Source organism: Hydra viridissima, unplaced genomic scaffold (assembly GCF_058129835.1).
Source record: "Hydra viridissima isolate aposymbiotic clone 2 unplaced genomic scaffold, HvirCarnegie_v1 scaffold_5, whole genome shotgun sequence".
Lineage (NCBI taxonomy): Eukaryota > Metazoa > Cnidaria > Hydrozoa > Anthoathecata > Hydridae > Hydra > Hydra viridissima.
Window position 1 is genome coordinate 6,988,194 of NW_028324304.1, and position 26,098 is coordinate 7,014,291.

At 28.6% G+C, this 26,098-nt stretch overlaps 2 pseudogenes across 1 annotated transcript; one reads left to right on the top strand and one right to left on the bottom strand.

The window, feature by feature from the left end:
• The window catches only part of LOC149888288 (uncharacterized), a 324,912-nt pseudogene that overhangs the window by 173,515 nt on the left and 125,299 nt on the right, over positions 1 to 26,098 (top strand).
• On the bottom strand, positions 21,331 to 24,679 carry LOC149888293 (uncharacterized; annotated as a pseudogene). Its single transcript, XR_016452987.1, has 7 exons — positions 24,384 to 24,679; positions 23,409 to 24,023; positions 22,963 to 23,340; positions 22,526 to 22,764; positions 22,259 to 22,405; positions 21,753 to 22,157; positions 21,331 to 21,677 (listed from the first exon to the last, which is right to left on the bottom strand). The product of XR_016452987.1 is annotated as an uncharacterized LOC149888293 (transcript).

Sequence of the window (26,098 nt, forward strand, 5' to 3'; positions counted from 1 at the left end):
AGCAGAACTCTGTAAAATATTCTTAATTTTTTTAAGTAAAAATTTCTTTCATTGCGTTTTAATATATCTCTTACTCGTAATAAAAAATTAATTGTGACTAATTGAGCTTATATATATATATATATATATATATATATATATATATATATATATATATATATATATATATATATATATATATATATATATATATATATATATATATATATATATATATATATATATATATATATATAACTGCCTGTTGCATAATGTTGCAATAGTTGGAGGTAGTTGAAATAAAATACCTCACAAAATTTCAGTGATTTTTTCAGTGAATATAAAGGTTTGTGGATTTAACTTTACTTTTATGATCGTACATAGCGGAAATTAAAATTTTCAATTGTGAGAATATTTTAAGAAGTTTTCTTTATGCTATTTTTACCATCTATGATTCCAAATTAAAAAAAAAATTGTTTATCTAATTTAGTAACTTTTTGAATCTATTAAAAAATATCATCATATGAATGGGAATGATAACCTTTTGACATATATGGTTGACGTATCTTTTCTGCTGAGTAATTTTTTCAAGATGCAGCTGTGTCAGTTCACAAATCCGTAAACGTAATGAGCTTCCGATACTAGCTTAACAGTTTGTTCTATATTCAAGGAGTAAAATGGGAAGTTCGGAATATCTGGCTTAACAAAATTACCTATGAAATATTAAATTTCTTGAATTGTAAAATGTTGCGTAGTAGAAAGTTCAGTAACGTCTGGAGCGGTGAGATCAGTCAACTCATGCCATGATTGACTTTAGAATTTTTTTAAAATCTATTTTGCAGACTGGTCAAGTTTATTCTGTAAATATAAAAATGTGATCAATACTAAGTTATGGTTGTGTTTAAAAGAATAATAAAGTAATTTCATTTTTTAAATTATAAGTTTAAGTCAATTGAATAATTTAAAAAGAGTTTTCAAAATATCAGTATTGATTAAAAACCATGATTTTGGATCTTGTTGTCGTTATTTTTAATCATGGCATAGAGAATGTTTCCAGGTCTTAGGCAGAATACAGAGAATTCGAATAGCTAGAATTAACCACCCTATACTAGTTTTCACTTATCAATCAAGCTGTGATTGATAGTGTATATATATATATATATATATATATACACTGCCGCTCACGGAAGTTAGGATAATGGAGATTTTTTCAAAAAAGCAATATTAATATGTAATTACGTTATAGAATTTTTGATTTATATTAATAAAAATTATATTTTTTATACATTTTAAATAAAAAATATATTATTAGTCAGTTTTATGTAATAAGAAGTTACAAAAACCATTATAATAACTAAATTTTCTTTTCGTCAAAAAAACATATATATATATATATATATATATATATATATATATATATATATATATATATATATATATATATATATATATATATATATATATATATATATATAGCTGATATGGATATGGCTGATGATTGCCGTTAGGCATGAAACTTAAAGTTCCATAATAAAAGTTTTTTTTCTTTATCGTTTTTAATTATAATTATAAATCGCTCTGTTTTGAAATTTATATATAATCAAAATAAATTTCCTAAACATCGAGCACTTTTCAACAAACATTATTACTTGCTACAACATTATTACTTACTACAACAAACATGTATTACTTTAATAAAACACTACATCAAACGATATATATATATATATATATATATATATATATATATATATATATATATATATATATATATATATATATATATATATAGTTTTTGATTTTTTTACTTCGGCGAAACTGCGATCTCCTAAATATATCATTAAATATTAGTAATATTCAGTTTGTTTGAAACTCTTGTTGGATTTGGGTTCTTCTAGGAGAGTGAGAACTACTTTTACAGTTGATAAGAAAATCAAGCCCTCTTACTTATCTTATATTATCTTATTTAGAAATATGTTTGCATTGCTTGGGTCAAGGCTGAGCAATGTATGCCTCAGGGAAAAAGTAGCGAAAGTCTTCAGATTAGGAGTAGTTAAAAATATTTTCGGACAGACGTCCCCAGCAATTTAAAGACTCACGTGGATGAACAAATCCAAGACTCACTTCGATGAAAGTGATTCTCTCACGGCCTCATGACGAACACGCACCAGACCGACACACATTCTATTATCACACCATATTATTTTATGTATCTGCGTCATCAATTTTGTGTATATCGAGCAGTTTGGACTTGTGAGTCTCTTGTTCAATGTGCTCTTCTACTCATTGTCAGTGTATTCGAATTATTCGACCGAATCGTTCAGTCCTTGGTATGGATTTTTGATTTGGTAGAACTAGACGGTTGATGTTTGATGTTCGATGAGCTGTGCAGAGTTGGGAATGTTGTTGTAGTTACGGATAGGGTTGGACATTTAGGCATTTAAGTTTGTCATAATGGATGTCAAAATAAAATAAGCGGTGTTTATGGGTTTCTAGATTTTGGGATAACCATTTTGGTTGGGATATTTGTTTGTTGAACTTTTTGATATTTCTCCTAAATAAAAAATGAAGAAATTAGATAAGAGGGACATCCATTGCCTAAATAGAAGAGTGTGAGCTTAAAGGTCTGCACGTCAGTGATTTCTTGATTCCAAAAGATAAGTTGCGTTGGTAAGAGCCATAGGTGCATTGGGTAAAAGCAGTCCCCGTTCATTTGGGCATACAATCGGTGACGCTCTCAATCAATGTAGTCGGTCGGTATAGAGTTTGGGTATTCTATAGCTTTTTCAAGCTGCAATTCGATTAGAGCTGCATCCTAAACTATTCATATGGACGCAAGTTTCATAACTCATGTTGCTATACTTACTTTATAGCTACAAGTTCACTAATATTTTCTGCTATTACTTAGTGCCAATACTGTTTGTGAAGCTGGGTTATTCTAGCTTAAATCTGCACTTTCTAATTTAGTGTCTATATAGGTTTTTGAATTGATTAGGTGACTTTTTAGTTTAATTCTTGACAATTTTTCAAACTTCTAGTCTCGTGTCAAATTTCTATTTTAGGTGATTGACCTATGTGTTTGAAATGGGTTCCTATTCGGTGGGGTTCTGGTCTAATTCTTTAATTTTTAGCTTAGTGTTAATGTTGGATTTAAAAGTAACACATTGAAGTGGGTTAGGTATATTCTAGCCTTGTCTCCTTATTCATTTTCAAGTTCTAGCCCAGTGTTAATTTTTATTTTCCAAAATTAGTTATCTCTAGTTTTAATCTCTTAGTTCTAGCCTAGTGTCAATATTCGTTTTAATACTGACCTTTCTGAGTGCTAGGAGTAATTCCAATCCAATTCTTCCGTTTCCAGCCCAGTCTCAATATTAGTTTTTAAGTTTCTAGCCCATTGTAAATATTCGTTTCCAAAATTGACATTTCTAATAGGATTAGGCTTCGGCTAGGATTATTTCTACTCTAATTTTTTGAGTTCTACCTGAGTATCGATATTAGATTAAATCGTGTTGTATAATACGTCTTGGTTAGTATGCTTATTGTAAACGCTGAAGTGACTAATATAGAGGAGTGAAATTGCTCGCCACAAAAAAATAATAAAATCCAATTAGCGGCGCGACCCTCATATCGAACCTTAAACAGACTATGAATTCGTTTGTAACTTTCTACAAGGCTAGGCAGACTTAAGGGTATTCGTGTTTTAAATAATATTCATATTTGATATTTCATTAAAGCGTTTACTATATTTAAAAATTCTTACTTACTATATAATTGTAGTGAGCTGGACTCTTACTTATAACGGACCTTTTTTATTAGAAGTTGTCGAAATTAATTTGTTATATTGTTCCATTTTGCAGAAGTTGAAAATATATACAGAAACAGTATCACTTCATTTTAACTTTCTTCATGAGCGCTTTTTGGTTCTGGTGATGAAAGTGGTGATTCAAATTAAGATTCTGATGTACCCATTAACACCAATTTGTTTTCCCTGATATTAAAATTTATACCTTCGTTAGGGTTCATAACTGTCAACTGTAGAGGTAATGTTTTTTCTGAAGTTAGTACCAATAGTAGACGTAGCTGAAGCTGAAGGAATTTGCAACAGTGATTTGGTAAAATAAAACTTCATCATATTCGCCTGTTTAGCAAATTAATTTTCCCTATCTTCTTTTTGATCTTTTTAATTGCAGATTTTTCTTCCTTTTAAAAATAACAATTTTAAAAAAATGATAAAAGAAAAAACTAACAAAAACAGCAAATTTAAAATAAAAAAAATGAAAACATTCATCTCATTGAGGAAATTAATATTTAACAACTGGAAATCAAATTAATCAATTTTCTGAACCTTTATTCAAATTTACCCAACAAACTGTTGTTAAACAAATAATTCTGAGTAAATATATCTGTTATATGTCAATGATTATTAATAAAACAAAAGTAATTAATTAGACATCCGACTTTTGTCGATCGACAAATTATTCTTAATTAAAAAACCATTCAACAGCCATTTTTTTGGAATGACTTGTTTTTACTAACATTATAACTTCGAAAAATCAACTACTGAAAATCTTCCAGGAGCGTTTTTTTTCAAAAATTCTCCCGCGTGGTTGATTTTTCGAAACTATTTCAGCAGTAGCATGATTGGCGAACTGTGGGATGGGAAAAGTATTAGTAACTAACTAATATAGCAAAGAAATATACACATAGTAGTTAGAGCATGACATGCTTAATCCAAAATTAGTTAGAACAAACGGGTGCACTTCTTCTCAAGGATAGACCTTATCTTTTTACTTTTTTTAAGCTTGGAGGCCTTTATTTTTTTATTGAGCATAATTTTTTTTGTCCTAGCTTCCTTCACAGCCTTTCTGACAGAGAAATCATTTGCCCTAAGATCTCAGGTCATGCTTTTCATTGTTTTAGCTGGGTTGGTCCGGATCCTTGATTCAGATAAATTATTTTAATTGTTTTTTTGCATTTGAAATTATTAAAATTCTTTTGCGAAAAGCTATTTAACTATATTAACAATAATAATTCAAAAAATTAGATTATGAAGAAATATCATTATAATCTAAATTTTACATCAATAATCCTCCTCTCGGATGAAAAGAATTTCACAACTAATCCGGTTTCAAATTCCATTCATGATTGATTTACCTCATATTCGAAGAGCTCAGATATCCCAGACAAGGTCGATTTTGTACCTAAAACAAAACATCCCTTACAGATCGTAATTTTTGGATGATGATAATAATGATGGTGATGATGATGATGATGATAATGAAGATGATGATGATGATGATGATGATGATGATGATGATGATCATCATCATCATCATCATCATCATCATCATCATCATCATCATCATCATCATCATCATCATCATCATTTTAATCAAGTTTTTTAAATCAAGTCTTTTAAACTTCGAAGAAACGAATGGACAAACAGATGCTCAATAAAGGAAATGTTTTCTGTATTTAAATATCTTCGATTTCCACATTATGAGCCAAAGGTATTTAATATATACAATTTTATATTTAAGGTCAACAAATATTATAGAAAAATTATTCGAATTTAAATATTCAAAATCGCTTTCAATAAAAATTCAATACTCGTTTTTGTTGACAAAAAAAACCACTTTTATTGATAAATTGTGATTGAAGTAAAAAATGATAACAAAAAAAAAAAAAAAAAAAAAAAAAAAAAAAAAAAGTATGCATCAGCTAAAAAAAATACGAAAATTAAAACTGGAAATGATTCAATTTTACTCCATTATTGACTCCAATTCTATTATATGATTGCTTAAATTACACGGTTTTCAATTTTCCATTTATAAAATTCTTTACAAACATAGTTCTTACAGCAGAAGTACTTAAAGTTTGGTAATAAGTACTTTAGAAGCATAGCGCTTTTTTGCATGTCATTAAAAAACGCTTAAAACAGTTTCTTCTTGTTTTTTTTGTCATTGCACCCTTTTCAATGGCAAGATGTTCAGCTAAAATCAATGCGTCTATGTGGCTTCTTTCACATCTACCGTTTCTGCGTTTATTTTTCGGCGTTCGAGGGAACGTAAGTGGGCATGTGGCTATAAATGCCAACGTTTCTTCAAGGCTTAATTTTTCATACCGGTGACCTGGAACGAATTTATTCGGATTCTCTGACATCATCAACTTTACGTAAATACTTTGGACTTCGGAAGAGACCTTTTTTAGAGGTTGTTGAGCCTGTCAAAATTAGTTATGTGAAGCTATAGCAAAAATGAATTGAAATATTATTCTCTCCAATGAAACATCTCCATACTCGTGAAGAACAACTAAGTTTATGGAACTAATCTCATTCTCATGAAAATCTAATTAAAATTTAAGCCTTTTTCATTATGGGTTGTATACACTAGCAAACATTTTTGTTTTTGCGCAAAGTGCCTCAAAGGTTTTCTGTTGAATATAAAAATAAAAACGCCTGATTCAATGCAGCTTTATTTTATAATTAGTCTAAGAAGTGCCTTTATACGTGGAAGTTATGTGTGCTTACACATATAAATGCAACTCAAATGCTGGACATTTTTTTCAACTCTCCATAAGAACCTGAGTTTAGTAAAATCGTTTGAATTGATAATTGAACGCGGATATTCAAAAGAAAAGTCAATTGCTCTCTATCATAATGATATTACGAGACAAAAAATTCGAGAACAATGTTTATTAACAAAACTTATTGTGTTAGGCTGTTAAAAATAATCTTAATGTATATGTGAGATCAGCCGCAGGCAGATTTTTTTTTTAGTTAAAAAAAAGAATCACGATCACAAAGTTTTACTAAGTTCGCAATTAAGTAAATATACAAAACCAAACTTTATTTAAAAATTAAATTAATACGAATTGTCACTTAAATTGTTAACTAGGTTATAACATGACTTTCTTAAACCGATAATTGAATGAACATTTTGTTCCGATAGATATCAAAGTAAATATATAATATCTAAATTATAACTTCATTAAATTTCTCTTGATCGATTGATTTTTTTTAAGTTAATTATGTTGATTTTAACACACTTTAAATAATATATAAATCTAATTTTGAATAACATATAAATCTAATTTTAAGAAAACAACGAATTTTAAGAATTCCAGCGCATGTCGGAATGTTTGAAAATAATGGAATGCTGGAACGTTCGTAAATAATTTTACTCACACTAACTTGAAAATTATTTCCGTATTTTCTTTCAAGCTATTTTAAAAAGTTTTCTTATTCGTTTTCAAAAAGGTTTTCGAAAGAAAAACGAAATCTTTTTGAAAACGGTTCTAAAATAATAAAAAAGTAGAACAATTCGAACCATGAAAGATTGTGGATTAGAAGATTTTGGGATAAGTATATATATATATATATATATATATATATATATATATATATATATATATATATATATATATATATATATATATATATATATAATTGATCAGTATACGCATAGGCGTAAGAGTATGGGAAATGAATACATGGGTCCCTGCTCATTACGATGCAAGAGGAAAAGAGGGGGTACTTCCTTCACCTGATTCTAATACAATTATAATTTTTTCTTTCTTAAACCTATTTTTTTTACTTAAAAGGTTTTTAGGAATATTGCCGTAAAGAACTTCGTTTGTAATATTTTCCTTGAAATATTGTTTTCAAATAAACATAAGTAGGAATTAGCTCAAAATCCAGAGGAAAGCAAGTAATTCCCCCCCCCCCCCCCACCTTCCATCTAGCTTCACCCTATCCAGGGTCGAGCCTCCCATAGTTACAGTTTTGAGCAACTCATTGTTGGTTATTTTTAAAAAGCTTTCATATGAAGCAGAAGAAGCTTAAAATTATTGAAATATTATTAGTTAATAATACTCTTACTAATATCTAATATCCCCAAATTCTTTTACCAGTTTCTAACAAATCCGAGACAAATAAATAAACAATTTATTCATTTTTGCAATATTCCCTGAAAACCTTACTTTAAGGTTGATTATTGGTTTGATGATTCCATCGTGTAATTTATTCTCCTATGAGATCAGTCTAATAAACGGCATTTAACACAACTTTTATCAAAAGTTATATTTTTTCATAAATCTCTAAAGAGACCGGGGAACCTTAGTGGAAAAAATGATACTGAATATGTTAACTCTGAAACGAGTATGTTCATTTGCTTTTCGTATAACTCTGTTTATCATTTGTATCTAAGCCTTATTGAAGACAAGATTACAAAAAAAGTCCAGGATCGATTGCAAAGTAATCGCGATGCAATCTTTCTTACGAAATGTTTCATTTCAAAAAGCGACAAAGTTTTAATCAGATTAATTGCGGCACTTGAAGAAGATGTTATCAATGACAGGCATTTGAAGTGCGCCACCATTTTTTTTAAAATAGTATTAATTTTCTGAAAAAGATAAACTTAACAAAAAAGCTTTTTTTAATCTATGAAAATTCTGTATCAAAGCATTTCATCACATAAAAGGGTATTGATATCTTTTAAAGCGTAAAGTTCTCGAAGTTCAGTAATATCTTTCTGGGAAAAGGGTTATGTTTTTTTTAATGATAACGTCAACTAGGTTTTTAGATTTATCAAACTGAGGATAATTTCCGATCTCAAACTAAATGACGCTAATTTAACCAAGTTTATTTTTAAAGCCTGTTATGCATATCCGTTTACTCGTGTTTGCTCCATGCGTTAACTGCACAATTTTTTGTGCAAAGTAGACAACTTTAAAAGTTATGGGGGTTGCAATTTCCTTTGTATTTGTTTTTGCTTCCTCTTTTTTTCTTCACTCGTTTGATGTCATTTGAATGTATCAAACCGTTTTAGAATTAATACCGTTAACCGTTTAAAAAGCCAGATTTTGCGGAGAAAAAATAATTTTACAAAGCGTTAATTAGAGACAAAGATTGCTATCGATTTTTCATAATAGAACCACACGTTTCCACCCTCGAGTGACACAAGGAAGTCTGAGTTCCTGAGCGACTTTGATTTGTTTGCATCTTAAGACACCCACTTCGCGACCATGTAAACTATTGCAGAGACTGAATTTAATAATTTGCACTCTGTGATGACTAATAAAATGAGTGCGGTGCGGTATGAAGTACATTTATAAACGCAAGAATGCTTCAAATTGCAAACCTTGAAACTCTGTTTAGCGCTGTGAAACGAAAAAAAATAATTTAAAAACAAATATTGTTAGAATTATTTAGTGAGAAAATTATGTAACAGGAAACTTTACGAAATATACGCCAAAAAAAAACCTCAACATTCATTCATAGCAGTTATTATCAATACAGTTACAAAAAAATAATGCAAAATTTTTAACTTTTAGAGTTGGCTCATAAATTTCTAATTGCGATATTTGTAATAAGAATTTATTATTTCTTTATGCTTACAATAATACTTAAATACTATATTTGATATTTTTTATTTCACTTAAAAAATCCTTGGTCTTTTTATAGTTTTTTTTTTAATAAACTTAACTTTTTATGCTGTCATGCGTCACCAAACGTCTTTTTCACTCTAAGGTCAAGGTTCTTAGGTCATAAATCATTGAAGTGGATAAAAGTTTAAAAGAAAATTTTTAAAAAGTGTTCTTTCTCAAATACGGATAGAAAACGGGTTACGCACTGATGAAAAGTTTAGCTAATTCAAAACTGTAACTCTGAGTCTTAAAGATTGTTTAATGGATCAAGTTGATTTTACGCAAAAAATAGTTTTTTAATAAAAAGAATTTTTTTGAACTTTTTATCTTGTTTCTCATGTTAAATAATTTGCTTCAGTATCGCTATTTATTTATTAATTTCTTTTTTTTTTTTTTTGATTTTTATTCCATTTTTATCTTTATAATTTAATATCAAAGATTTAACCAACAAAACACAATTCTACTAGCAGCTTATTTTAATATTAAAATGACAGATTAATCAATTAGTAAGCGTAATTCGATTTAATTTGATTTTTAGCTGCGACGCCAACATCTCAGAGCACTTTCTTTTCGAACTAAAAGGAAATCATCATATTATATTTCTCAATAAGAGATTTGTTAGATAAACAATATGGCTTCTTCTTAAAACCTCATTTCCAGTTTCAAACGTCATCAAAAGACGTTGTTACATCTCATAATAGTGATGTTTTGAGACAAGGTTTGTTTTATGACGTCGTATATCTAGAGCTGAGTTGTTAATAATTTAAACATCGGTCATTTGCATATAACATCATATCTCTTTTCAGTTTAAAAGGCAAACGATGCTAGATTAATTAATCATCTTTTTTTTTACTCTCACGAAAATTATACTGCAATGGATCCAAAAGTAACAAAAAGATTTCCGTTCGAGGTCCAAAATTTATACGTGAAATTAATGATGACTCACAATTTAAAAAAACTAGTTCCCGGTCGTCGGAATGAGAATTACAATATTGAAGAGATGCTGGAGTTTATCGCAACATGTCCATTAACTACTGCCAGACCAGAAAACAAGCGAAGAAACGGGGTATGCGAACGAAGTGATATGGACGTTTTAATCTTAGCGGAATTACTGTGTCAACCTGATTCAAATGAGAAAAAGTGTGCTAAAAACTCTTTTAAACGATTTTTACAAATTTGTAAAGAACACGTCAATTGTGTTAAGGTAGAATACTCGTGACTAAACCTGTTTTTCTTGTTTATGTAAATTAGAATTTTATAATTTATTTCTTGTAAAGTATTTATTGAAGAGTTAAAATCATTAAAACGATATTCATATTTGATAGAAAGTTTCTTTATGCATTATGAGCTGCAGAAAATGAATTATTTTAGGAAAAGCGAAGCTGAGCTGATAGTTTAAAAAAAAAGGATTATAACTATAAACATTTAGAGAGAATTGTCAGCACTCAGGAAAAAAAATCACTTTAAAGTTTCACGCATGGTACCAACGAAATTGCGTAACAAACACCAAGATGTCAAATAAAAAAAAATGTTTTTTTTATTATATTTTTAAAATTTTAAAAATTTTGAAAACAAATTTTTTAAAAAGTTCTAAAAAAAAGTTTTTTGACGCAGCAATTATTTTTAAAATGAAATAAAGGTTTCAGACTATAAATTAGACAGGTCAATAAAAAGTTCAAATTATTTAAAAATACCTAACCCTTAACAAATCGAAAAACAGTATTAAATTTCTCATTTAACATTTTTGTTAAAATGTTTCAGAAATATATATTTCCAAAGATGTAGATCAAATGTCAATTGTTAGTTGTAAATATCTCCCAACATTTAAATAAATATCTCCCAACATTTAAATAAATATCTCTTAACATCTCCTAAAACATATCTCCCAAAATCCCATATGTAAATATCTCCCAACATCCTAAAACATTTTTTTTTTATCGTTTTGACTTGTAAACCCTACTTTGACAAGTACTAGTTTTTCGCGTGTGGTGTGTAGCGTGAACATAAATATATTTGGTGTGTAACGCAAAAAAAAAAGAACATTGTTAGAGCTTTACTGACCCATGTATACACCCATGTAACTCCGCAAAAATATTAAAAAAAAAACAAAAAAACAAAAAACAAAAGAAAAAATAGTTAAGTTTAAGAATATGAACAGTTTTGTGTGCGAGGGTGCGTGTGTGTGTGTGTGTGTGTGTGTGTGTGTGTGTGTGTGTGTGTATGTGTGTGTGTGTGTGTGTGTGTGTGTGTTTGAATGTGTGCTTTTTTGTGCGTTTGTGTGTGAGTCTGGTTTCTCAAGTTTAAGAGCTAAAGAAAAGAGTAAACGAGTTTTTGGACGCGTTAACTCTTTTCTTTAGCTTTTACCCGTTGTTGATTATGATGGAGAAAAACACACACACACACACACACACACACACACACACACACACACACACACACACACACAAACACACACACAGAAGACTGTTATATATCCACACAATTATTCGCATTTGAAGATTTAGAGCAAAGCAACGCAAAATCCATTTAAGTATACTCGGTGATGAGGGAATATTCTTATAGTACAATAGGCTAAAAACCTATTGTAGGTAAAAATGATGCGAATAAAAGAAAAAATTTTAAAAGTTAAATTAAGCGAGATAAAAAGATGTTTATACATAAAGATTTTTTAATCACAAAATGATTTTAAATGTGAAAAATCTAAAATATTTTTTATCACATTCTAGTGACATCATTTGTCAAAGTTTATGTGTTAAATTGACACAAAAATAATTACTTATTCACGCTTTCTGAAAGGTAGTTACAATACTTGTTTAATTATCTCTCCACAATAACAAAAATACAGCATCAGTACGCTGGATGATCAATACGCTGAATCAGAATATTAGATAACATTAGAAAATGTAAAATCAAGCAGACATTTGTTTTTTATCCTTTAAACTTTGACTACGATTTAAATTACAGTATTGTTTTTGTTTATCAATTTTTGTAAATATTTGAAACCAAAACCACTTTTGATTTGAATGTTTTAAATAGTAGTTTTAGACATAAACTTTGGTGTAAAATCAACATCAAAAGCACGATCAATAAAATCTAGGGAAGGTGACTCTTTGTAAGCATTTCTGAAAAAGTTATTCTTTGCATGGCATATGTAAAATTATGTGCAACTTGTGAAAGTCATTTTTTTTTTTTTTTGTAATTTTAAAGTTGAATTTGTTTGAAATCCCGTAGCTAAATGCAACTTAATCCTAATAATTTTCCTTTGTTTTTATAGCAAAAACTTTTAAAAAAAGGTTTCTATTTCTCTTCCTGAATACTTTTTGAATTATCGACCCCAACCTTTTTAAGTAATGCTAACCCTAAGTAACTTTGGGCCATTTGCAATTCTGAGCAAAAATTATAAAACAGCGCATCTCTGAAACAGTGACACAAATTAAAATAATTATCGATTAACCAATGATTACTCTTTATGACCGAACGCTGCGTGGGAGATTTCTAAAACTAGAGAAATGAAATGCACAGAAAATCAATGTTGTTAGAATACAAAACTTCGTAACGTCAATCTGATATCCTCATGTTTCGTAGGTCAATCTGATATCCCAACAATCAATATTGTTGCGATATCAGATTAACGTTGCTTAAACCTCATATTTTCCTCTTCAACCAGCTGTCTAAATTTTCCAATATTTGAAAAACAGGCTTTGAGCAGTTTTTTTTAAAATGTTAACTGCTTACAATTTGAATGTTTTCTCCACTTTTTCATCAACGACTTAAAAATAAGGGGGTCCCAAAAGAATTGAAGAAATTAAACAGCGTGAATATGAGATTAAACTTTAGAATTTACAAAGCGCAGTCTGTACCAAACGTGTAATTATTTAACGGTTGTTTATATTTAACACCAGCCTAAATATGTAGTTTCATGCAGCGACCTTTTTCACGCAATCCAAACTAAGCGCTTTGGAGCCCAAAAGTTTGAGAACATAATCTCTTATAAAAATCTTTTTAGCATTTAGAAATGTAATCTTATTTGTAATGATAAGCAATTCAGAGCAATTTACTTCAAGGAAAGTTCTTTAATACATTTTATGTAAAATAAGATGAATTAAAATATTATCCCTAGCGTTAAAATTCACGCTGCGTTGCGCAGCTTGAATTTAAAATTTTTAAGTTGTCCTCCTGGGAGGTTAAGTTGTTGTCAGTGATAAGTTTTACACAGCTAAGGTTTTCTTTAGATTACGTAACTAATCGCGTATACCGCAATGATTTTAACAGCTTAATCGTAACTTTTGTGTTAATTTAATAATAAAGTTAAACTACTAAAGATAAAAATTGTTATATTATTTAAAAAAAACATTTTAGAAATGTGATTAATCTAATATAGCATCATTTTCGAGGGAACTTTGTTAAATTCCATGCATTCCTCAAACTATATAAAAAGAGAAGTCCTATTCTTTACGTCATTACATGCATAAAACATTTTTTATGACATTCAACTTTTTTTGACAAAAAACTCATTTTATGTTTGATTGCTTCATAGGGATCAAGAAATAAATCTATTAAGTCAACATACACCTTGTTTTCACTCTTTTCCATTACCTTCTACTTTTAGTCTCTTTTTAGATTTATTTAAATGATTGACAGGTCGTGATAAAAAATTAAGATTTCTGATTTCTAAAACCTTTGTACAATCCTCGTAAATTAATTTATCGTTAGTCTTCCGGAAGCAATGACATCCTAGAATTGCGCAAAAATCCACTGGAAAAATATTGGTCCTTATTCGCCTTTGAAAAATTTTTGCCGATGGTCTTCACCCCTCCCCGGGGAGGAAAATCCATTAACAAAAGAAACACTATCATAGCAACCCGCGGCTGTACTTAACACAAATATCTAGAGTTCCAGACCATAACAGTACAAAGTCTAAAAAATTAGTTTTTTTTTTTTTTAATATAAGCTGACTTTAGTAGAATGAACTACAACCTTTTACTGATGCTAACAGTACAAGTTTATTTTAAATATTTAACCAACTTTTTTTAATACCTCTATCCATTTTAATAATGAAAAAAGAAATAGTTGAAATAAAATAGAGGGAGAGGGTTAGGACGAGGGAGGGCGAAATCATAACTTTTTAAATTCTTATATTGGGATATGATTTTTAAAATATAAGTCAAAATTGTATACTTTTTAAATATAAGTAAAAAATTTATAATACTGTCATTACTGTATAACTTTATGAATCGTTGTTTCCTACAGTAAAAGTAGTGTAGAATAAATTGGCACTATTAGTGTATGTTGTTATTTATTAAAAAAAAAAAAAGGACTTCTCTGAAATTAATGCGAAGAATACTTAGAATACTTTATTTTGTAAGAAAAGTGATAATCAACTTTGCCTTTATATACTCCTTAATGTAAAAAATGGTGAAGAAAAAAATAATAATAATAAAAGTATAAACGAATTTGAACACTTGAAATGGTTTTACTGAAATGTTAGGTATTTGAACTTGAATTCTTAAGTCCTGAAACTCAGGATATTTGAGCCGAAAAAATGAAAAAAAGTGTGAGATGGATAAAAACAGAAAAACGTTTTTAAAATGTTTTTTTCGAAGTAAAATATGTTTTTAAAACGAGTTTCTTGCAATCCTAATACTTACTATTTGGAATAAAAGTTGTAGTTGCAACTGAAAGAGTTGAATAAATAACAACTGCAAATCAAAAGAATTATACTACTGTATTTCAAAAATTTAAAAAGTAAGAGAGTTTTGCAGGCTTTTTTTATTGTGAAAATCGAATTCTCAAGATAAATCCGTCGGAGAGTTTTAAATATTTTTAAAGATCTTCCTCATTAAAGGAATTTCTTTTCAGAATAAAAATTTATTCAGGATGTTGTTTGCGGCTAGAATTTGCGCGCAGGGAAAAATTTATAGTTTTTTTTTCTCAAATAATTATTTGCCTGTTAAATATATTAAACAATTTGTTGAATAATAAATTTAGAGCGGGTTTTAAAAATGAGTAGCAAAATGCTCACTTAAAAAAAGACATAAGTAAAGGCTCACTAGAAAATCTTTATTCTAAAGTCTACATATACCAGCTTATTTCCAACCGGTACAGCAGTCCTCCCCTAAATAAATAACTACTTAATGGATTATGATGTAATAATGTTCCCTCCCAAGAGAATTTAGTATTCACCTTTGTAATTAATGTTTTTTGTGAAATTTTTAATAAAAAGTCGATAACACAATTTATGATTGAAAGTAATAAATTTGAAAAAAAGTTTGATGGGCTTGAAATACCGTTTAGTTTTTTGTTTTAGTGCTATTTGAAATTAGAAATATCAAATAAATACTAATAAAATTACTATGAATAAAACAATACCATTTCTTGCAAAAAACAGCTTACAAACGGAAATATTTGTAAGTTACATTCAGTAAGAAAAATATATTGCCTCTCGTAATAGAGAAAGACTGATGATTTCTTTATTCGTTTTTAGCTGGTAAAAGAATAGAGAGATCATTTAAACAATATTATTTTTAATGTAAATTAGAAGTAATTGTTTATCAAATACTTAAGAAAGATTTTTTCAATTAACGAAAACTGTGACGAAAAAGCTTTGGATTGTCGAGTTATTTTATGTATTTAGATATTAATTCTAAATGAGTTTTAGTGTTTGTAAGCGAAGCAGAATCGTTGGTAACTTGCTAATTCGCGAGGTTAGAATTATTTTGTTCTATCTCCAATTTTAAAAGTTAGGAGAAAATGAGTTATTAATTTTAGCTAATAATAATAACTTTTAAAATACGCATTATTTTTTGATTTTTTTTCTAAATAATTTGCTTAAACATAAATTATTTAAAGATAAGTTATTATTTCTTTAAAAATAAAAGCTAAAACTTTAAACAATTTTTACTTTTAGAAAAAATCAAAAACTTTCTCCCAACATTTAAACTTGGAGATAGAACAAAATAATTCTAACCTCGCGAATTGGTAAAATGCAAATTATAGACATCTTTAATCTTTTTAACGATTGGATTTATACCACATATTTATACCTATATTTATAATTATACCACAAAGAATTATTTAAAAATTTCAATTATTTTTTTTAAGACTTTATATTTCTACAATTACATAACATTCAAACAAAACCGAATAAATGAACGTAACGCAGTAATCGATACGAAAGCAATAAGCAAACTTTGAATGGTTTTATTTTGACAAGGAATAATAGATAAGTAAATAAGTCCTCCACTGAGGAGTGCTTATTAGTTAGAGCGGATCCTTTGTTGAAGTTTAAAAATACAGAAGGAGTATCCTTCAACAAGAAAACCATCATTTGGCGGGTACTTTTTTTTATTACAGAGTGCTACCCTGGCACAGTCTTAAACAAATTTATCTAACTTTATATTTTAGCAGAATTGTATTCCGATTAGTACAAGGGCTTTTTGATTGGTAGTGCAGGAAAGTAAATCTCTTAAAGATGTTCAGAATTTTTTTACGCAAAATAAGTAGCATGATTTATGAAATAAATATAATCGGCACTTTAAATCTGAAAAAAAGAAAAAAAAAATTAAATCAAGAAAGAAAAAAAAAAAAAAAAATTGCAAAAATTTTCAGCCATAAAGTTTTTTCTACACGTATTTTTAATATTTGAATGCATGCAGTTAAAAGATTTTATTTGATAAACATATATATTATATTTTTGATAAAAATCTACCATCTAATAGATAACTCTATTTGTTTTTTTTTCTCCTTCTACCGCAATTCGCTAATTGTACAAGTGAACAGTGACAGTTTTTGAAGTACTACAGATTAAGCATAACGATATTGATTGACCATGATGACCATATTGATGACCCATATGGAAGCAAGAACATGATCATGGCATATTTGTAATCAAATTTGGCTTCAAAATACTTGAGTGGTCTTTATATACAGGCTCTTTCCGCTGACATCCTAACAATTCATCCAACTCCACCACATTACAATTTACCGTGTCTTATTGCAAATAAATTCAACTCCAAAGACTCCTTAATGATAGAATTTTTGTAATACTTACAGTTGTGGACAAAATAATAGTAGTGGCTAGTAAAACAATTATTTGTGATAATAATTTTATGTAAATTTAAATATAAATTAATAAATTTAGGCATAACAGTAATACAAACACTGAATAATAAAATGGGAGTAAAAAATTTTGGTAACACTATTCAAATTACTTTAGGGAAGTCCCGAATTTTATATACGAACATTTCTAGATTTGAAGGTTAAAACAACATCTGTTGTTTCCTATCAATTTATTTATATTAGCTTTTTGTTTATTTGGTTTTAGTAAGACTAATTAAATGTAAGATTAATTTTAGTGTTTATTTAATGAAATATATAAAATAATCGTATAAATTTATTTTGTAAATAGAAATTATGGGTCGTGAAAAGCATTGTAGGGCAGAAAAGAGACAACTAATTATGAAATTAAAACAAGAAGGGAAAACATACAAATTTATTCAAGAAACATTAAGTTGTTCTCCTATAATGTTTAGAAATGCTCTAAAATGGAAAAATGTGGGCGAAACAAGGGGCCGAAAACAAAAAACGACTGAACATGAAGACAGATTGATAAAACGTGCTGCTGTTGCTGATCCTTTAGTAACTTCCCACCATACTAAAGGAGATTTAAATATAAGCGTTTCTTCGAGAACAGTACGTAGGCGGTTAGTAAAAAGAAAGTTAGTCGCCAGAAGCCCAAAAAAAGTTCCCCTTTTGAAAAAAAGGCATGTGGTAGCAAGATTACGTTTTTCAAAAACGCATGAAGATTAGCCTGTTTAAAAATGGCGTAATATTTTGTGGTCTGATGAAAGTAAAATTGTTTTATTTGGGTCAAGTGGACGCAGGATGTATGTAAGGAGGCCACCTTATTCTGCATACAAACCGCAATACACCATAAAAACTGTAAAACATCTCAATCCGATTGAAAACCTTTGGACGGATGCAAAAGAGGCAGTTTATAGTCAGAAACCAAAAAATCAGCAGGAGTTATGGCAAGTTGTCCAGAATGCTTGAAACAACATTCCTTTAGAACGTTGTCAAAATTTGATTAACTCAATGCCGAATAGATGCAAAGCTGTGATAAAAAACCGGGAGAATGCAATTAAATATTAATTTTTTTACTATTGTTGAATTAAATTTATATCATTTTTTGTTAACAAAATAAATTATTTGCAATATAACATTAAATAGATTAATACTTCTATTATTATGTCCAAACTGTTTTTTATACTTCTATAATTATTATAAATAAAAGCAAAAATTTAAAATTTTCTACTAATTATATTATAATCTCACACCTATTTAATTTATAATCCAGTATTACAATTTCATTTTCAGTAACTGTTTAAAAATAATAGAATTAATTCGTTAATTTTAATCACACTACTATTATTTTGTCCATAACTGTACATCACAATCAGTTAAATTCCTTTAAAATCTTTGTAATCAATAAAACATCTTTTGTTAGACCAGTAATTTTTGATTTGATGTAAAGAATATATTAATTTCCAAGGAAGAAAATCAACTTCTTCTGAAACAACAAGTTGTCTTTGTACACGTGAAGAATAATTTGCAATTGAAAATAGAAATACTACAAAGTCAGAAATGAGCAGTTTGATAGAAAAGTCAAAATACAACAATTAGGTTAACCGTAAATCAAAAACTAATTCACCAATTCTTTCAGAATGAAAACCAAAAATAAACTTTATGTGTTTAAAAACAACAAAAGCGATTTAGGCTTGAACACTTAGAGTCAGATTTTGAATATCTGCTCAATTTTAAAACTGTCATAGTGTTTTAGCATACAGAGAGGGTGAGTTTTTATTTATGTTCTTTCCCTTTTTGTGTTTGACAATTTATAAATTGTAGAGCAAGTTGGTGAATGCGTATCAGTAACTATGTCTTGTCTAATGGTCTACGTGTAAATTTTGTGTTTGCGCAATAGTTGACTCGTTTATTTCCAACACTTTAGACTAAGGTTAAGCTTTAACAATAGTTTCTTAACGCAAGTAATATTAATATGCTAACCCTGATTCGAAATATAGTGGTGATTATAGAAATAACACACCCTGAAATATTTTCTTATAACTACATTTTAAAGCATGTTACTATGTGTATGATTTCAATGACATTTCTTATGACGAATTAAAAGTTGGAACTTGCATTATTGTTGGAACTTGACAACAAAATTTGACAAAAAAAACTTTTATTATCAAATTTCGTTGTGTAGACATGCGCAAAAAAGTACGACATAATAGTGGAGAATCCCATTTATTATTAAAACGTGAAGTCTTTCAATAAAAATCCTAAGTGATAGCTGGAAAAAAGCCCCAATCATTCATCGTCGTTTACAAGGTTAGGGAACTATATCCTGGCTTGGTATCGGTCCTGTGGTCAAAATTGAAAAAAATTTGAATTAGTACAAATACAAAGATATATTAAAAAGCGTAACTTACCTGTTACTTGGGTTTTAATGTACGACAACAACATAAAACATATTATGAAATCTGTAAAATCTGGGCTAGAGGAAAATGAAACTAAAGGTCTAGAATGGCCGGCCCATAGTCCAAACATAAATCTATTTCGAGAAGCAATGAAAATTATTGGAGTGGCTTAGCGGGATTAACTTACCTATAATTTCAATGAAATGTGGGGGCGGGGTTGGGTGGGGGTGGGGGAATTCAAAAAGTCTGGAATGCCGTTGCTGTTGAACAATGCCAAAGGCTTGTTAACAGTATGTCATCAAGATGTTGGAAAGTAATAAAGAATAATGACAACTAAACAAAATATTAATATTAGTTTTGACCTTTTGATGTAGTTTTTATATAGCTATATTTTTTTGTTTGTTTAATGTGCAAGTCCTTTAAATACAACTTTTCGTTTTATTTTGTTAACATTTCAACATTTGTAATTGTACCTCAGTAAAAAAAAACTTTTTCTCATGGTTTTTAGCAAAGAAACAGAAAATAGGCCGGGTGAATAAATATGAGCAATTGCTTTTACTCAGTAATTGGTCAGCTTTACGTGAATAAAAATTTCAGCAGTTTTCCTCATATTTTTAACCACGTAAAGGTAAGCAATTTACTCAATAATTGCTCAATTTTACGTGAATAAACTTAAGAAAAGTTGTTGGAGTTTTTATTCATGTTAAGCTGACCAATTACTGAGTAAAAGCAATTGCTCATTTTTATTCACCCGGCCTATTATCTAAAATTGTTCTTTTAAATTTTTCCATTAAAGAAAGAAATTTAATTACGTCTAAAGAGAAAACGATAGGTGTTCTATTTCTGTGATCACCGCTCACAGGTCAGAAATTTTAGGTTTAAGTTTACTATCCGAGTACCCCAAAAATGTTAACAAATATAGTAAGTGGGGCATCTGGACACTTCATTTTCATATTTAGAAAAATCTGGGACGTATAACATTTTTAGAAAATTGACATAGAAAATCTGCTAAAAAGTCATTATTTTCGTACTTAAAAAAACTAAATATATTGACGGAACAGTAAAATTAACATAAAATAACTTTATATTCCAAGTTTTTATGCTCTTAAATTTTGTATTTACACATCAACTTCATTAGGCAGCTCTTAGATATATCTAAGTTGGTGAAAAAGGTTTAGATATGCTTGAATTATATTAGGAACATAGTATGCTTAGTAAAGTAGAACATATTGATAGTATATAAATAATTATTATTAATATTAGGAACATAGTATTAGAGCATATTAAATATTAGGAACATAGTATGCTTAGTAAAGTAGAACATATTGATAGTATATAAATAATTTATTAGTATTGTAATATAGTAAAATATTAGTATTGCATGTCTAATAACCTAATATATATAAATAATAATAATATAATAAATAATAAATAAAATATTTCAAAAACTGTTTGTACTAATATATTTATAATGTCTTTTTGAATAAATATACAAATTTTTTTAACTAAAGATTTCAATAATGTTTATGTTTTCATGTACAATTAATGTTCAATAACTTATAAATTATTTGAACTGAACACTTCAGCAATTCTTTTGCTTCTTTCCTTATGTTTGTTGCTGTACTGCGAGACTCCAAACCTGTTTATTACACTTTTCATCTTGGAATGGCAAGATTCAGATGTCTGCTCATTAAACTGCCCAAGGGAAAGGCCACTCAAATCAACAAATGTTTCCAGATGTGCTGTTACAGCATGTACTTTCCAAGTAACTGTGAGCTGTTTACCTAAAAACTAAAAAAGCTTACTATAAATATGTTTATCAATAACTTGGTTTTAAATACAAAGGGTAAAGAAAACAGCAATTACCTCTCTGCAATAGTCTTGAGCATCCTTATAGCTTTGTGTAAAACTTTCAATTAAAATTGAATAGTTTGGGTCAAGTTTATAGCCAAAGACACCATGAACAACCTTATTAAATTTTCTCATTGTTTCTAAGAGAGGATACAGTTCAACAGGCATTATCAACTCAAGTTTGTCGCAACTTTTAAGTATCTCTCTACACGTGTTTCCTTCAAATGTTCTTCCATGGTAACCTTTTCGAAGGCATCCAATGCTCTTGACCCAATCTATAAATCCAGGCCAAAGTTGCATTATAAATGCTGCCACATGGTTAACAAATCCCATCAGAAGGTGAAGTTCTGGTAATGGAATCTCTCTTATTACACTTAGGAATTTGTCTTCTATCTTAAGCAGACAAGGGTTAATGACATTCTAAATATATGGAAATAAATTTTTTTTATCCTATTTAAAATGATAAAATGGTAATGATGAGAAATTTCGAAAATATTTACAATATATTTATTCATTTATACCTTATATTCTTTCATTCCTTTCACCGGAGATCCTGCAGATGAATACAGTTCATAGTAATTATTCAAAGATTGAAATGTTCTTAACTCTCCAGCAAATAATTCTGAAGAACCTTCACACCATGCGCAAGCATACTTTCCTCCATGAGCCTAAAATTTTATATTGTAATTCAATTTATAAATATATTGTAGGGTAAAAAAAACCTTTTCCTAATATAGTTTTTACCATGATATGTCTCATTATCTTAAAATTATTTAAAACAAACACACCGAAATTCCTAGCAATATGTTGATTAACTTCATGTCAGAAGCCAATGAGTACTTGCATTCATGCAACTTTAATCTTTCCACAATCATTGTCATGTTAGAATGATTCTCACTTACCTTTTCACAATAAGCTAAAACAAGTGACGTATTTGCTCCTGAGTATGATCCTAAGGAGCTGCTATCTTCTGTCCTGTCCTTGGTTGGATCAAACAGATTTACTATAACTTTCAGTGATCCTCCATCTATAATATATATATATATATATATATATATATATATATATATATATATATATATATATATATATATATATATATACTTACACACATACATATTTGTATATAAATATGTACAAATAATATTTTTTAAAACAAGTTTCCAAAAAGACGATAATTAAAATATCATAAGTAATATAAATTAAATAAATTAAATATAAATACCTGAATCTATTTCAACCTTTACAAATGTGTTTTGTGGAACCTGCCCTCAATATTTTATTACAAAATCCAGAAATGCTGTAATATCTTCAATATATACCAAGTGTCTCTTCACTGTAGCATAGTCATTATCATTTTCTTTTTCTTGAAAGTCTAATAATTCAGTGACATAAAAGTTGGAAAGTAGTTTACTTTTTTCATCCAGGGCTTTCTCCATGTTTGACTCAAACTTTACACCGCTTCTCCTCAAAGTTTTTAACATTTCATTTGACTTCAATTGACTAAGTCCTAAGGTATTTACCAAAACTTCTACTTCATTGTAAGGAATCTTTCTCTGGTCACTTTCCCGAGTACCGAGTGTAATATGAATACTTTTACCTCCTTAATATAATATAAACTGTTATTTTAAGAACGTACATAACAGCTATTTTTATTTAACAATATTTTACCTGTTCTGAGAATGGCTTGAGCTCCTAGACTTTGCCCTTGATCAGAACAAATTTCTTTAAGAAGGGAAGAAGCTACTTGTTCTTTTACTTTTTTAGAAATTTTAGAAATACTCTCAGAAAGATTTGTGCTACTCTTTAAAGGGGAACATTTGTGGGATTTACCTTTAGCAATTTCACATAAACATATTTGGCAAAGTTTCAGTGTTGCTCTAGTTCCCTTTTTCATACTTTTATTTAATAATCTATTTCTTCCTTGACTGCATATATTGCATAATACTGAGCAATCTCTAGAGGTTTGCAAGCTAGACAAATCAGAATTTTTCCATTTTAAAGAAACTGTGTCTGCAATAGTTTTACCAGCCTTACAGAGATACAAGTTTTTCTTGCAACCTGGGCATAATCCTGTAGGGTAGGCAAATACTTTAAGTGAAAACTCAGGCTTACAGAAAACTTGAACCAGACCTTCCAAATTTTTATTAACTGGAACGCATTTGTTGTTCTTTTCAAGGCAGCAACAGCAAATGATCTTTTGAAAAAGTACATGATTTCTTTTAAAATGGTATTCTCTCTTCTCCTTAGAGAGCAGAGGAGCCATAGATTTTATATATTAGGTATCTATAATAAAATAAAAATAAAAATGCGTAGTCAAAAAGAAATATATTTAATAAAAAATGTATTTTTGACCAACTTTGTGTATTCTAATAATGTTTATGTATAAATATTAAATTAAAGACCTTGAAAAGTTGGTATATGAACATTTTTTAAAATAAACTTCAACTTTCTGTCAGTATATTTAGTTTTTTTAAAGACGAAAATAATGACTTTTTAGCAGATTTTCTATGTCAATTTTCTAAAAATGTGATACCTCCCAGATTTTTCTAAATATGAAAATAAAGTGTCCAGATGCCCCACTTACTATATTTGTTAACATTTTTGGGGTACTCGGATAGTAAACTTAAACCTTAAATTTCTGACCTGTGCACTGTATATATAATAGTAATATTTTCTGCTGATCTTTCTCATCTATTGTAGTAACTTGATAAATATTCCAAAAACTCCAGCAAGATTTTCTCAGCCCTTCTTTTTGTATGAGTCCCCAGATGGTTCTTTATTCAGGAGCTAATCCAGGATAGACAATGATTTTTTCACACATACTTTTTCAATGTTTTGACTTCAATATCTGAGGCTCTCTGAAAAGCTTTTTGCCAGTTATCCCTGATTTGTTAAAATGTGTTAACCCCTGCACGATTTTTTCAGCCTCGACCCATTTGTAAAAATCATGAAATAGATACAAAAATTTCGCGAACCGTATAAATAGAATTGTCATTTTATTTCTATTAACATTGTCAATTTATTTCTATTAACATAAATTTAATTCAAGTTGCGGAACCAAACTCAAACTTCAATTATGTAACTATTTTTTCCTTTTATTTAGCTATCCGTCTTATTATTTATTTTCATGCACTTTTTAGAGTTTGATGAGTAATTTGTTTATATCAATGGTAAATTGCAAACTTAGATTAATGATTTCTTTCATTTCCTTTCCTCACAATGCTGCAACATGTTTGCGATAACGTTGTTTCAAAACTTTTGTTGTAAGTGGTTTAGGTACTAGTAAAATAGGTCTAAAAAGCTGAACTATAGCAAATCCCCCCTTCACTCATGGGTAAATAAGGTTCTGGAGAGAACAACACCTTTTTGGAAATTCAAAAATTTAAAAAAATTTTAACACAAGCTTTAAAATTCAAAAGAAATTTTTCTGAACTATTAAGAGTTGCGGACTGAGTTTTCAAAAATATTTCACAATCATGTTTTGTACAGTGATATTTAAGTTCTAAATATAATTTCAATTTCCAATTTTACTTAGTTCTTGAAGCATTGATTTAATTTCTAATTTTAATTTTACTTCTTTTGAATCAGTTCTGATGAAATTTCAGTTCAGTTTTTATGATTTCAATCATTTTAATTCTTATTTCAGTTTCTAAATCAGTTCATATTTTACTTCTATCAAATTTCACAGCAATTAGTAGTCCTAACGACACATTTTTTTGAAAAAATTAAAGTGTAGTCTTGAAGTGTATGAATTTGGGTAACTTGTACTTGTTGCATTCAAAAAAAAAAAAAAAAAAAAATCTTATGGCTCTTTTCGGGGCCTTAAAAAAAAAAAAAACTTACCCCACCCCGTGGTAAGTTGGCGCAAACTATAATAAAGATTACAAACGTATTAGTGAGTAAAAATTTATAAAAATTTTTTAATATTTCTATGAGCTAGAAGCAGTTAGTAGTTCGAATATGAAGCCAAAACAACACCCCACCTTTGTTCCTGGTAGCAAAATCCACTAAAAAATTTTTTTTGTAAAAAATAAATTAAAAAAATTTTTTTTTGTAAAAATAAATTTTTTTAATATTGTTACAAATAATAATTTTAAAAAAATTGATTTTATAAAGATATTTTTGTTTTCCAGCTTCCCCTGTGAAAATTTTTCCAATAAACCCCAAATACCTTTCAATAAACTGCCTAAAGATCCTGAAAAACGACAACTACTAAAAAAACCTGACTGATAATAGTAAATCAATTGTGACTGGAATATTTATAGTAGTTTTATTCATAGGACCCAAGATGAAATGGTCAATTAGGAAAGTTCCCTGAGATTTCTGATACTTTTTGATAAAAGACTCTGCAGATAAAC